The sequence below is a fragment of the Chiloscyllium punctatum genome, chromosome 9 (assembly GCF_047496795.1).
Source record: "Chiloscyllium punctatum isolate Juve2018m chromosome 9, sChiPun1.3, whole genome shotgun sequence".
NCBI classification, from domain to species: Eukaryota; Metazoa; Chordata; class Chondrichthyes; order Orectolobiformes; family Hemiscylliidae; genus Chiloscyllium; species Chiloscyllium punctatum.
The window spans coordinates 5,858,185-5,869,688 of NC_092747.1; positions in this window are offsets into that span (position 1 = coordinate 5,858,185).

Sequence of the window (11,504 nt, forward strand, 5' to 3'; positions counted from 1 at the left end):
ATTGGACAAACACTGACCCATCTAACGAACTTGAGCTAGAGCTTTCCCAATCAATATCAGGAAAGTTAAAGTCCCCCATAACAACCACCCTATTACTGTCACTCTTCTCCTGAATCATCTTCGCAATCCTTTCTTCAACGATTCTAGGACTATTAGGAGGCCTGTAAAAGACTCCTAACAGGGTGACCTCACCTCTCCTATTCCTAACCTCAACCCAAACTACCTCAGATGGCAAATCTTCGTCCATCTTCCTTTCCACCGCTGTAATACTATCTTTGACAAGCAATGCCACACCCCCCCCCCTCTTTTACCCCCACCTCTGACCCTACTAAAACATTTAAACCCTGGAACCTGCAACAGCCAATCCTGTCCCTGATCTAGCCACGTCTCCGTAATAGCCACAACATCGAAGTCCCAGGTACCAACCCACGCTGCAAGTTCACCTACCTTATTTCGTATACTTCTGGCATTAAAGTATATACACTTCAAGCCACTCTTCTGTTTACAGGCACCCTCCTTTAAGATTGATGCCATATTCCTAACCTCCCTACACTCCAGGTCCTGCACCCTAAAGCTACAGTCTGGGTTCCCATGCCCCTGCAGAGTTAGTTTAAACCCCCCCCAAGAGCACTAGCAAACCTCCCCCCAAGGATACTGGTGCCCCTCGGTTCAGGTGCAGACCATCCTGTTTATAGAGGTCCCACCTTCCCCAGAAAGAACCCCAGTTATCCAAGTACCGAAATCCCTCCCTCCTGCACCATCCCTGTAGCCACGCATTTAACTGTTCTCTCTCCCTATTCCTCGACTCTCTATCACGTGGCACGGGTAACAAACCAGAGACAACAACTCTGTTCGTTCTAACTCTGAGCTTCCAACCTAGCTCCCTAAAAGCCTGTCTAACATCCTCAGCACTCCTCCTACCTATGTCATTGGTGCCAATATGGACCACGACTTCAGGCTGCTCCCCCTCCCCCTTAAGGACCCGGAAAACACGATCAGAGACATCACGTACCCTTGCACCTGGGAGGCAACATACCAAACGTGGGTTATGGGGAAAAGCAGGAAAGTGGCGAAGAGGATTATCAGAACAGCCACAATCTCATTGAATGGGGAAGCAGACTCAATGGGCCGAAAGGCCTACTACTGCTCCAATGTTTTCTTGTCTGAATATTAGAAATGTATGTGTTGAGGTTTGGGGGGGGGGGGTGTTGCTGAGGAGGCATGTGTGTGGAGGGGAAGACTCCTTTTCATAAGGCATTCGGGAGGTCAAACTCCAAAAAGGTATTAACCAGAGTTGACAACATAGCTTCACCTCCATTCTTGTGGCTTCTCTTGAATGATTCAATCAAACAGTGCCAACCACCGTCCCCCTCATTTTCCCCAAATGAGATCTTGAGGCAAGTGTCACCATATTTATAAATACATTGAAGAGAAAAGGTTAATCAGGGAAAGAGTAGGGTCCATTAGCGACCAAGGGAGCAACCTTAAAGTGAAAATGCAGGATGTTGGACGGGTATTAAATGAATACAACTCTTTGGTCTTCACTCTGGAAAAGGAAAATATAGGAAGGGAATTCAGGAAAAGGGTCTGTGAGGAACTTCGACAGTTTGACATAGGAAATGGGAAAGCACTGGGGGCTCTGTGGGGCTTAAAAGCAGACCGATCCTCTGGCCTGGGTGAATTGCATCCCAGGCTGCTGTGAGAAGCGAGGCAAGAAATTTCATGGGCTCTAGCATTAATTCCTCTCTGATCATGGGGGAAGTGCCAGGAGACTGGAGGACAGCCAATGTGGTTCCACGTTTTAAGAAAAGTAGTAGAGATGAACCAGAAATTACAGACCAGTGAGCCTCACATCAATAGTAGGGAAATTATTGAGAAAATTCTGAAGAAGCGAGTTAAGACTCTGTTGAAAAGGCAATGGTTAATTTGGGATGGTTGACATGGCTTTTTCAGAGGGAGGTCATGCCTAACAAATTGTTTGAATTTTTGAAAATGGGATCAAATGTCTGGATGAGGGAAGTTTAGTTGATGTAATTTATATGGATCTTAGTGAAGCTTTTGACAAGGTCCCACTTTTAGTGGTGGTTATGTCAGTGCAGACTCAATGGGCTGAAGGACCTTTTCTGTGCTGTATGACTATGAATCGAACTTGCTTTACCAAATTCTTCACTGACACACACCAAGTACAATGTCAGAATGATGCAAAATCAAGGCCAATCAAACCTGCTCACTTAGTGACACCCACACCCCCATGACTGAACAATAAAAAGTTGTGTAAAATGTGGGTAAATGTGATTCTGCACCCCTTCTCTTCCTCCCAGGTCTAACTGCCCCAAATTGTTTACAAGGCTAAATCTTCAACCAACTTGCACCAACCCAATTGGATTTCTTCCTGGAGATTTTAACAAGTAATCCTGTGCTGCCCCTGTCCTGACAGTGTTTGATGGGAATGGTGTAGAAGGAGCTTTTCTCTGTGTCTCATCCCAGGCTGTCTCTGTCCTGGGAGTGTTTGATAGAGACAGCTTTACTCTGTATCCGATCCTGAGCTATCCCTGTCCCAGTAATGTTTGATGGCTACAGTGTAGAGGTAGCTTTGCTTCCAGTTTTTAAGAGTAGACCTTAATTTGGAACCTAACCCTTTGTTATCCCAGTCCAGGGAGTGTTTGATGGAGACTGTGTTGAGGGAAATTTATTTTCTGTTTAATTGAGTACAGAAAGCTTCACTGTCATACCCATATGCTGTATCTGTTTCTGTCCTGGGAGTGTTTGGTGGGGTCAATCAGAACAGAGCTTTACCTTCAGGGTAAAACAGTACAGGGAGCTTTCCTTTCAGTCTAAAAGAGTAGAGGAAGCTTTACTCTATGTTTAACCTGTGTTGCCCTTGTTCTGGGAGTATTTGGTGCAGCCCATATGGAGAAGGGGCTATACATTTTTCCCAATGTGGGATTAGATGATGTTAAAAGCTGAAATGAGTAGAGAAACATGTCAGACCTGAGATCACTCACAATAATGTGCACTGAAAAGTAAATCAAAACTTTACTCTAGGAACCAAAATACTGGATTTGAAGTTTATCAACATGAGATCATACTGTACCAGTCTAATAGAAACTTTAAAATAGTGCCATCTTTGTCATTTTGTGGCAAGCTTATTGTTTAAGCTGGCATTGAGCATGCTGTTCTCTATTGGCTTATTCATGTCCTATATAAGAGTGATAATGATTGTAAGTTGCTGTAGGTAGTGTCCAAGGACATGTAAAGAGTGACTTTCATTGGCTCTACATTCCACTAAGTCAACTGTTCATCTGGGTTGGCTGCTGGTCAGTTGTGAGGACTTGTTGCTAAAGGGAAGGTAGCAATTAATATTATGGGATTCCTCATCATCAACATCCTGGGGTTACCATTGACCATAAACTGAACTGGACTCACCATATAAATGCAAACTCCTCAAGAGCAGGTTAAAAGCTGGAAATACTGCAGCAAGTAACTCCCTTCCTGAATCCCCAAAGCCTGTCCACTATCTACAAGCCACAAGGTAGGAGTGTGATGGACTACGCTCCATTTGCCTGGATGGGTGCAGGTCTGACAACACTCGAGAAGCTTAACGTCATCCAGGATAAAGCAGTTCACTTAGCAGAGTGCACTTAAACATTCAGTCCTTCCATATCGATGTTTAGATCAGAGTGGTGCTGGAAAAGCACAGCAGGTCAGGCAGCATCCGAGGAGCAGGAAAATCGACCTTTTGGGTAAAAGCCATTCATCACCTTCCGTATCAATGCTCACTGGCAGCAGTGTGTACTATCTACAAGATAAACTGCAGAGATTTGCCAAAACATCTTTGACAGTACCTTCCAAACCTTTGACAACTTTCATCTTGATGGACAAGGGTAGCAGGAATGCCACAACCTGCAAGTTGCCTCCAAGCCGTGGATTTGGAAATATATCATCTTTCTTCAGAATTTCAAGGTCAGAATTCTGGAACTCCCTCCCTAATGGTATTGTGGGTCGTCCTACAGCACATGGACTGAAGTGGTTCCAGAAGGTAGCTCATCACCACCTTCTCGAGGGGTAACTAGGGATGGGCAATAAAAGTTGACCCAGCTAGTGATCCTCTCAGAAGCTTTTTTTAAATAAGTTCTCTTGCTTGTATTGTTTTCTCCCTGGACCTGTGCAATAATGTCTACTTTCACACCACAAAGCAACATCTTGGTTAATTCATTTAAATGAGACAATTGTCTATAAACTTTAATTTCAATCTCTTGCTGTCAGGAAGCAAATCCCTCAGCATACAGCTGAAATCTGTGTTGGCCAATACCACGAAAGTACATCAATCCCTCCATTCAATCCCTCCAGTCCGTTCCATCTGTATTGCTATTCTATCTGAGACTCTCTATCTGGAGAGACTTCTGCTAAAATACAGCTCTGTGTGTCTAACTCACAGCGAGAGTGAATTTGTTACTAAGAGTTTGACCCAACACAGTGACCTCACCAGAGATGCCAACTGTTATCCCACAAGAACCTGGGTGAAATCACCCTAAGAAACAACGCAATGACAGCAAGAATAAATTACATAGAATCATAAAGCAGTTTCAGGACAGCCGTTTAATCCATCACTCCTGTGCTAGCTGTATGAAGCAGTGGATTGGCTGGCCCCTCACCTATTCCTCCCCCTGTAGCCCTGCTATTTATTTCTCTTCAGATGCATATCTAATTTCCTTTTGAAAGCCTTGACAGAATCTGCCTCCATCACACGCTTAGTGCCTTCCAGATCCTAACCACTCGCTGTGTAAAATGATTCTCCCCACACTGAGTCTTTTACTGATCATGTCTCCTTTTGGGAACATGCATGCCTGCCTACTCTGTTCAGAGCTCATGAAATAATCAATGGCGCTATCAAATCTCCACTCAATCTTCCCTTCTCCAGGGTAAACCATTCCAGCTCCTCCAATCTATTCATGAAACTGAAATCCCTCATCCCTGAAACCATTCCCAAAGATCTTTTCTGCACCGTAATGCTTTCACATCCTCCTCAACTTGCAGAAGTGGACTTAGTACTCGGGTTGGGGCTGAACCAATATTCCATGCCCAAGTTAATAATCCCAGACTCCCAAATGTTTTTTTACTTGCCTTCTCAACCTGTCCTGTCACATTTGACTATTTGTGCTGATTTGTCCTCTGTTCCTGCGCCCCATTTAGAGGTTTACCCTTCACAGAATCGGAATTATTATGGCACACAAGGAGGATAGTCTGTCCATTGTGCCTGAACCTGCTCTATTACTTAGTACTAATGTTTCATTTACATTGTCTGTCCATGCCGACTGTAAACCAAATTTCTGTGACCTTTAATGCCACTCAAAGCAGATATTGCACTGCTACACCACCCCAACCCCAGCCTCAAGGCCCAGTCATATTTCTTGAGGACCACCCCAAGAGTCTAATGTCCAAAACAAGATGATTTTCCTTTATGGAAAGTGGGCATCCATCTTTTGCTCCCCATTCCTAATTGCCCTTGAACAGAGTGGTTTGCTCAACCATTTCAAAAGGTAGCTAAGAGTCAACCACTTTGCTGTTGGTCTGGAGTCACATGTAAGCCAGACCAGGGTAAGGGCAGCAGATTTCCTGCCCTAAGGGACATTAGTGAATCAGATTCACCAATCAATAATAGTCTTGTAACTGTCATTAGTGAGACTAGCTTTCCCATTCCAATTTACTGACTGAATTCAAATTCTACGATCTGCTATACTGGGACTTGAACCCATCGCCTCAAGACATGAGCCTGGGATTCTGGATTACTATCCCAGTGACATTACCACTACATCATCATCTCCATGCAGCTTCTGAGTGCCCTGTGTAACTCCATGCTCAAGGTGTAGTATGTACAGTATATGGCTGTGTGGCTGTAACAGGGACCAACTGCTTAAATCAACTGAAAAGACAACGATTGTACTTTTAATAACAATTGTTTGCCAGTTATAAGAAGTTTGAGGCTCCTTTAGCGTTGTTATTACTATTAAGAACATCACTTTTATTTTTATTGATGAAACAAATGCCTTGTTTCTTAATTTATTATGCAGATAGAATTTCTGTGATTCCTGTTTGATAATACAATCAGTATTGGTATTAATGAATACCCAATGGCAGAGGCTATGTGCCAAAGGGACAATTGTATCTTCAATGTCTTGTCTTTTTGTACAGTGGATTGGTAGGGCTCAGTCCCATTCACTAATGTCGCCTCTCTGTTCTCTCCATGGTTTTAAATGAACTGCAATGTATGAAACCTCTTTGAATTATAATAAATAATCATAGTTTATCTTTGAGATTATCTTCATTTGTGTGTGCTTTACTCGGTCTTTTTTGATTGACTGTATCACAATTTGATTTAACTGAGGCAACAGAGATGGAGAGAGATAGCAGAAATGGCAGCTAGACTTGGCCATTCCGCCCCTCTAGCCTGTTCCATAATTCAACCAAATCATGGCTGATCTTTCACCTCAACATCATCCACCACCCCCCCCCCCCCCCCATCCCATTTCTCCTGATTTCCCTCAATTCCAACAATGGATCAAGACCACCATGTTCAATTAACTCGATGGTTTGAAACCCCTCAGCTCTTTGGGGTAAAGTATTTCACAGCCCGACCAGTGAAGACTCTCTCCTCACCCCAGTCCAAATGATCAACTCCTCACCGTGAAACTGTCACCCTGTGTTGCAGACACATTGACTGGACTACAGCACTACCTGGTGCCTCTCAATCTCTCTCTCTCTCTCTCTTTTGTGGAGATGTATGTGCACTCAAATAAAAGGAAACTCCTGAGAAGGAGTAAATTACTGCAGATGCTGGAATCTGTCCTGAAAATCAAAACGTGCTGAAGATCGTAGCGGTTCAGGCAGTCTCCAGGTGTCTCTTCATCAGAACTGAAGTGAAGTGGGAAGGGCAATATTGGGGCGAGGGTGTAGTGCTGTGGCAGAAAGGCTGTTGATAGTTCCGATTAAGTGATCAGAATGTGACAATAGCAGAACGATGGTGTGTCTAACTGCCAGACTAGAAAGAACCACAGTCCCACTGGGGTGCAGAGGAGAGAGTGGAATGGCGATAGAGAATAGATTACTTACTCACAGTGTGGAAACAGGCCCTTCGGCCCAACAAGTCCACACCGACCCTCCAAAGAGCAACCCACTCCCCTACATTTACCCCATTCACCTAACACTATGGGCAATTTAGTATGGCCAATTCACCTAACCTGCACATCTTTGGACTGTGGGAGGAAACCAGAGCACCCGGAGTAAACCCACACAGACATGGGGAGAATGTGCAAACTCCACACAGTCAGTTGCCCGAGGTGGGAATTGAACCCTGGTCTCTGGAGCTGTGAGGCAGCAGTGCTAACCACTGTGCCGCCCCTACATCCAGTAAAGATAAAAGAAAGGGAAGGAATGGGAGTGGTTGCACAACTTAAAGGTGTTGAACTCAATATTAAGTCCAGAAGGTTGTAAAGTGCCCATCTGAAGATGAGATATTGTTCCTCTCAGTTTGCGCTGTGATTCACTGGAATACTGCAGCATACTGAGGACTACACATGGGCATGTGAGCAGGTTACTGTGTTAAAATGACTGGCTATGGGAAGGTCAGAGCCATGCTTGTACATGGACCAGAGGTGTTCTGCAAAGCAGTCACCCAGTCTGCGTTTGGTTTCTCCAATGTAGAGTAGGCCACATTGGGACAGTAACAATGTGGATATAAAATTAGTTGAGGAATAGGAAACAGGAAGTAATGGCAAGTGGATAGTTTTCAGCCAAGAACAAACTTTGGAGTTCCTGCGAGGGTTGGCACTGCTCCTCTTGCTTTCCTCATTTAAAATCAAGACCTAGATCTTGGTGTCCAGGGAACGATTCTGAATTTTGTAGTTGGTATGAAGTGTGCATGTAATATGTACAATGAGGAGGATAATGTAGAACTTGAAAAAGGACATTGGTAGGTTGGTGAAATGGGCAGATGGGTGGCAGATGAAATTTAATGCAGAGAAATGGGAAGTGATTAATTGTGTTTGGAAAGAGACTATATTTTAAACAGTACAATCTAGAGGGTGATCAGGAGCAGAGAGACCTCGGTGAACAAGTGTCTCTGTCAGTAAAGATGGTAGGAAAGGTGAGACCAATCAAGAAAACATACAGTATTCTGGGCAGAAGCCATAGGGATGTAGAGTACAAGATGCAGGTTATGATAAACTCCAACAAAGCATTGGCATAGCCTCAGCTGGCGCATTATGTAAATTTCTGGGACACATACAATTAGGAAGGATGAGCATTGGAGAGAATGTTGAAGATGTTGATAAAATTGGTTTTAGGAATGAGGGATTCCAAGAATAGATTGGGGAAATTGAGACTGTTCCCTTACTGAAGGGAAAGTTGAGAAGACATTTTATAGAGGTGTTCAAAATCAGGAGAGTTCTGGACAGAGTAAACAGGAAGAAACGCTTCCTACTGACGGAAGGTTTACGAATGAGAGAGCACAAATTTATGATGGTTGGCAAAATGGAGACTTGAGGAAAAGCCTTTTCACAGACCAAGTCGAAAGGGTCAGGAATGCACTGTCTGAGAGTGTGAGGGAGGGAAGATCAATCAAGGCATCCAAGAGAGGAATGCATCACTATCAGAAAAGTGCTCAGATTGATTGAAGAAGTCAGGAAGTAGCATAGGCTCATTCTCTGTCGCTCACTGTCTCACCCAGGCCCCTCTCTCTCAGGAAGATATTTGTAGATGCAATGATATCTGTCAATCCTCCCCACCTCTTTCTCTCCCTCTCTCTCAGGAGGTATCTGTACACTGACAAGTGTCTCTCAGCCCCTCATTCTCTCCCGCAAGAAGATATCTGTACATTGGCTGGTGCCTCTCAGTGCCTCCCCTCCTTCTTTTACTCTCAGAGAGATGTACACTGTACACTGACTGGAGTCTCTTCAGTCCCATCTCTCTCAGGCAGATATCTGTTCACTGGCTGGTGTCTCTCAGTCCCCCCCTCCCTCTCAGGGAGATATCTGTACACAGCTGGCTCTCAGTCCCCTCTGTCTATTTCAGGAAGCTATCTGACCATCGTCCACCCCCCCCCCCCCACCCCCCATCCCAGGACTCCCTCCCTACCTCTCTCCCCTCAATGGGCTGGGTCTCTCCATTGCCACACCCCAGGATGCTTGCTGCAGCCGCTTCACTTTGGCTCCCAGCTGCAACAGGAAATGGACCATAGAAGGATCTGGACACCAAGAAGAAAGTATCCTGGGCACTAGGACAGAAAGAGAGAGAGAGAGAGAGACAGACAGACAGACAGACAGACAGACAGAAAGAGGGAAACAGTAAGATAATGGGAAAGAGACAGAAAGAAATTTACACAATGACCCAGTGAGAGAAACACCACAGAGATACAAAGTTAAAAATCACACAACACCAGGTTATAGTCCAACTGGTTTATTGGGAAGCACTAACTTTTGCTTCCAAATAAACCTGAAAGCTAGTACTTCCAAATAAACCTGTTGGACGATAACCTGGTGTTGTGTGATTTTTAATTTTGTACACCCCAGTCCAACACTGTCTCCAAATCATGGCCACAGAGATAGGGAGACAGAGAGTGGAATATGAAGCTATAAAAACAGGGGAAATAAACACAGAAAGAAAAAGAGACAGAGAAAGGGAAGACAGAGAGAAAGAGACACAGACAGATACAAGTTAATTATCATGCTCAAACTGTTGCATTTGGGGCCACACAGTCAATGGGGGTGGTGCCAAAATAGTGAAATTTATTTTAAAATGTAAGACTTTATACACCTGTGCCATCAAAGTGCTATCATTACGTTTTCCTCCAACTGTCCCTCCTATTGCGTATTAGTACATTCCCTGGATTTACAGCTGGGCTGGAGGAACCTGATCAGCAATGGAGGCCACATTGGCCCTGGAGGTCAGGTTGGGCGACCAACGTTTGTGCCCAGGCAAAAGTGAGGACTGCAGATGCTGGAAATCAGAATCAGAGTCTGGAAAAGCACAGGAGGTCAGGCAGCATCCGAGGAGCAGGAAAATTGACATTTCAGGCAAAAGCCCTTCATCAGGAATGGAGGTAGGGCGCCTCCAGGGTGGAGAGATAAATAGGGTGGGGCTGGAGAGAAGATAGCAAAGAGTACAATGGGTGGATGGGGCTGGGGATGAAGGTGATAGGTCAGAGAGGAGGGTGGAGCAGATAGGTGGGAAGGGAGATTGGCAGGTAGGACAGGTCATGAGGATGGTGCTGAGCTGGAAGGTTAGAACTGGGATAAGGTGGGTGGAGGGCAGACATGTTTAAGAGTCTTCTTACCAGGTGAATGGGCCAAATTTGGCAGATAAGAGTTTAACATGGATAAGTATGAGGGTTCCATTTTGAGGCATCTTAATATCTAAATTATCTATCTAATGGGGATCAGGCCCTTGAACTCAGAGATGTGAAATGGACTAAGTGGATATTGTCTTAAATTCTCTCTTTTTAAATTTTCCGTTCCCCCCTTTTAATGATATTTTCGCAGAAATACTGCTATTCTGGGGTGTGCACAGCTGGAAGGTGATGGCAAATGTGGTGCACACTCTAGGTGCCCCCCTCCCACAAGGAGAGAGGGCAGTGCCAGGAAGTACCCAGATGGAGGAAGACCCATCTCAAGGCCCCTCAGGAATCTCTGCTCTGGATGATTCAGAGGACTATGGGACCTCTGGATCTACATTGCCTACCGCAGCAACCCCCACCCTCGGAAGTTGAAGCTGAGGAGAGTGTCACTGCAAGAATGGTAGTCATGATGTAGAGGTGCAGGTGTTGGACTGGGGTGGACAAAGTTAAAGGTCAGAGGAGTCTCTCCACCCTGGAGACTCCCTGCCTCTATTCCTGATGAAGGGCTTTTGCCTGAAACGTTGATTTTCCTGCTCCTCGGATGCTGCCTGACCTGCTGTGCTTTCCCAGCACCACTCTGATCTAAACACTGGTTTCCAGCATCTGCAGTCCTCACTTTTACAAAGTTAAAAGTCACACAACACCAGGTTATAGCTCAACAGACTCTGCTTGCTCTCTCCACAGACCCGCTGAGGGTTTCTCCAGTGGTTTCTGTTTTTGTTTCAGGTCTTCAGCAATTCTTGGTTTATATTTATCCAATGACACACCATTTAAGTTAATATCCCAATTCATTACAGCAGACGGCCCATCAAGAGTGTGTTTGTGATCTGTTTGTGCCTATTGTCCAAAAAACTCCAAACACACTGTCACCCGGAACCAAAAGAGAAAATGCTGGAAAATCTCAGCAGGTCTGGCAGCATCTGTAAGGAGAGAAAAGAGCTGGCGTTTCGAGTCTAACTGACCCTTTGTCAAAGCTAAAAAAAGGGGAGAAATATTTATATTAAATATATTAAGGAGTATATTATATTAAATATATTAATGAGTATTTATATTAAGCTGAGAGAAGGTGAGTCATGGCTCCAAAAGCAAAGGTAGCAATAAAGAGATGATAATG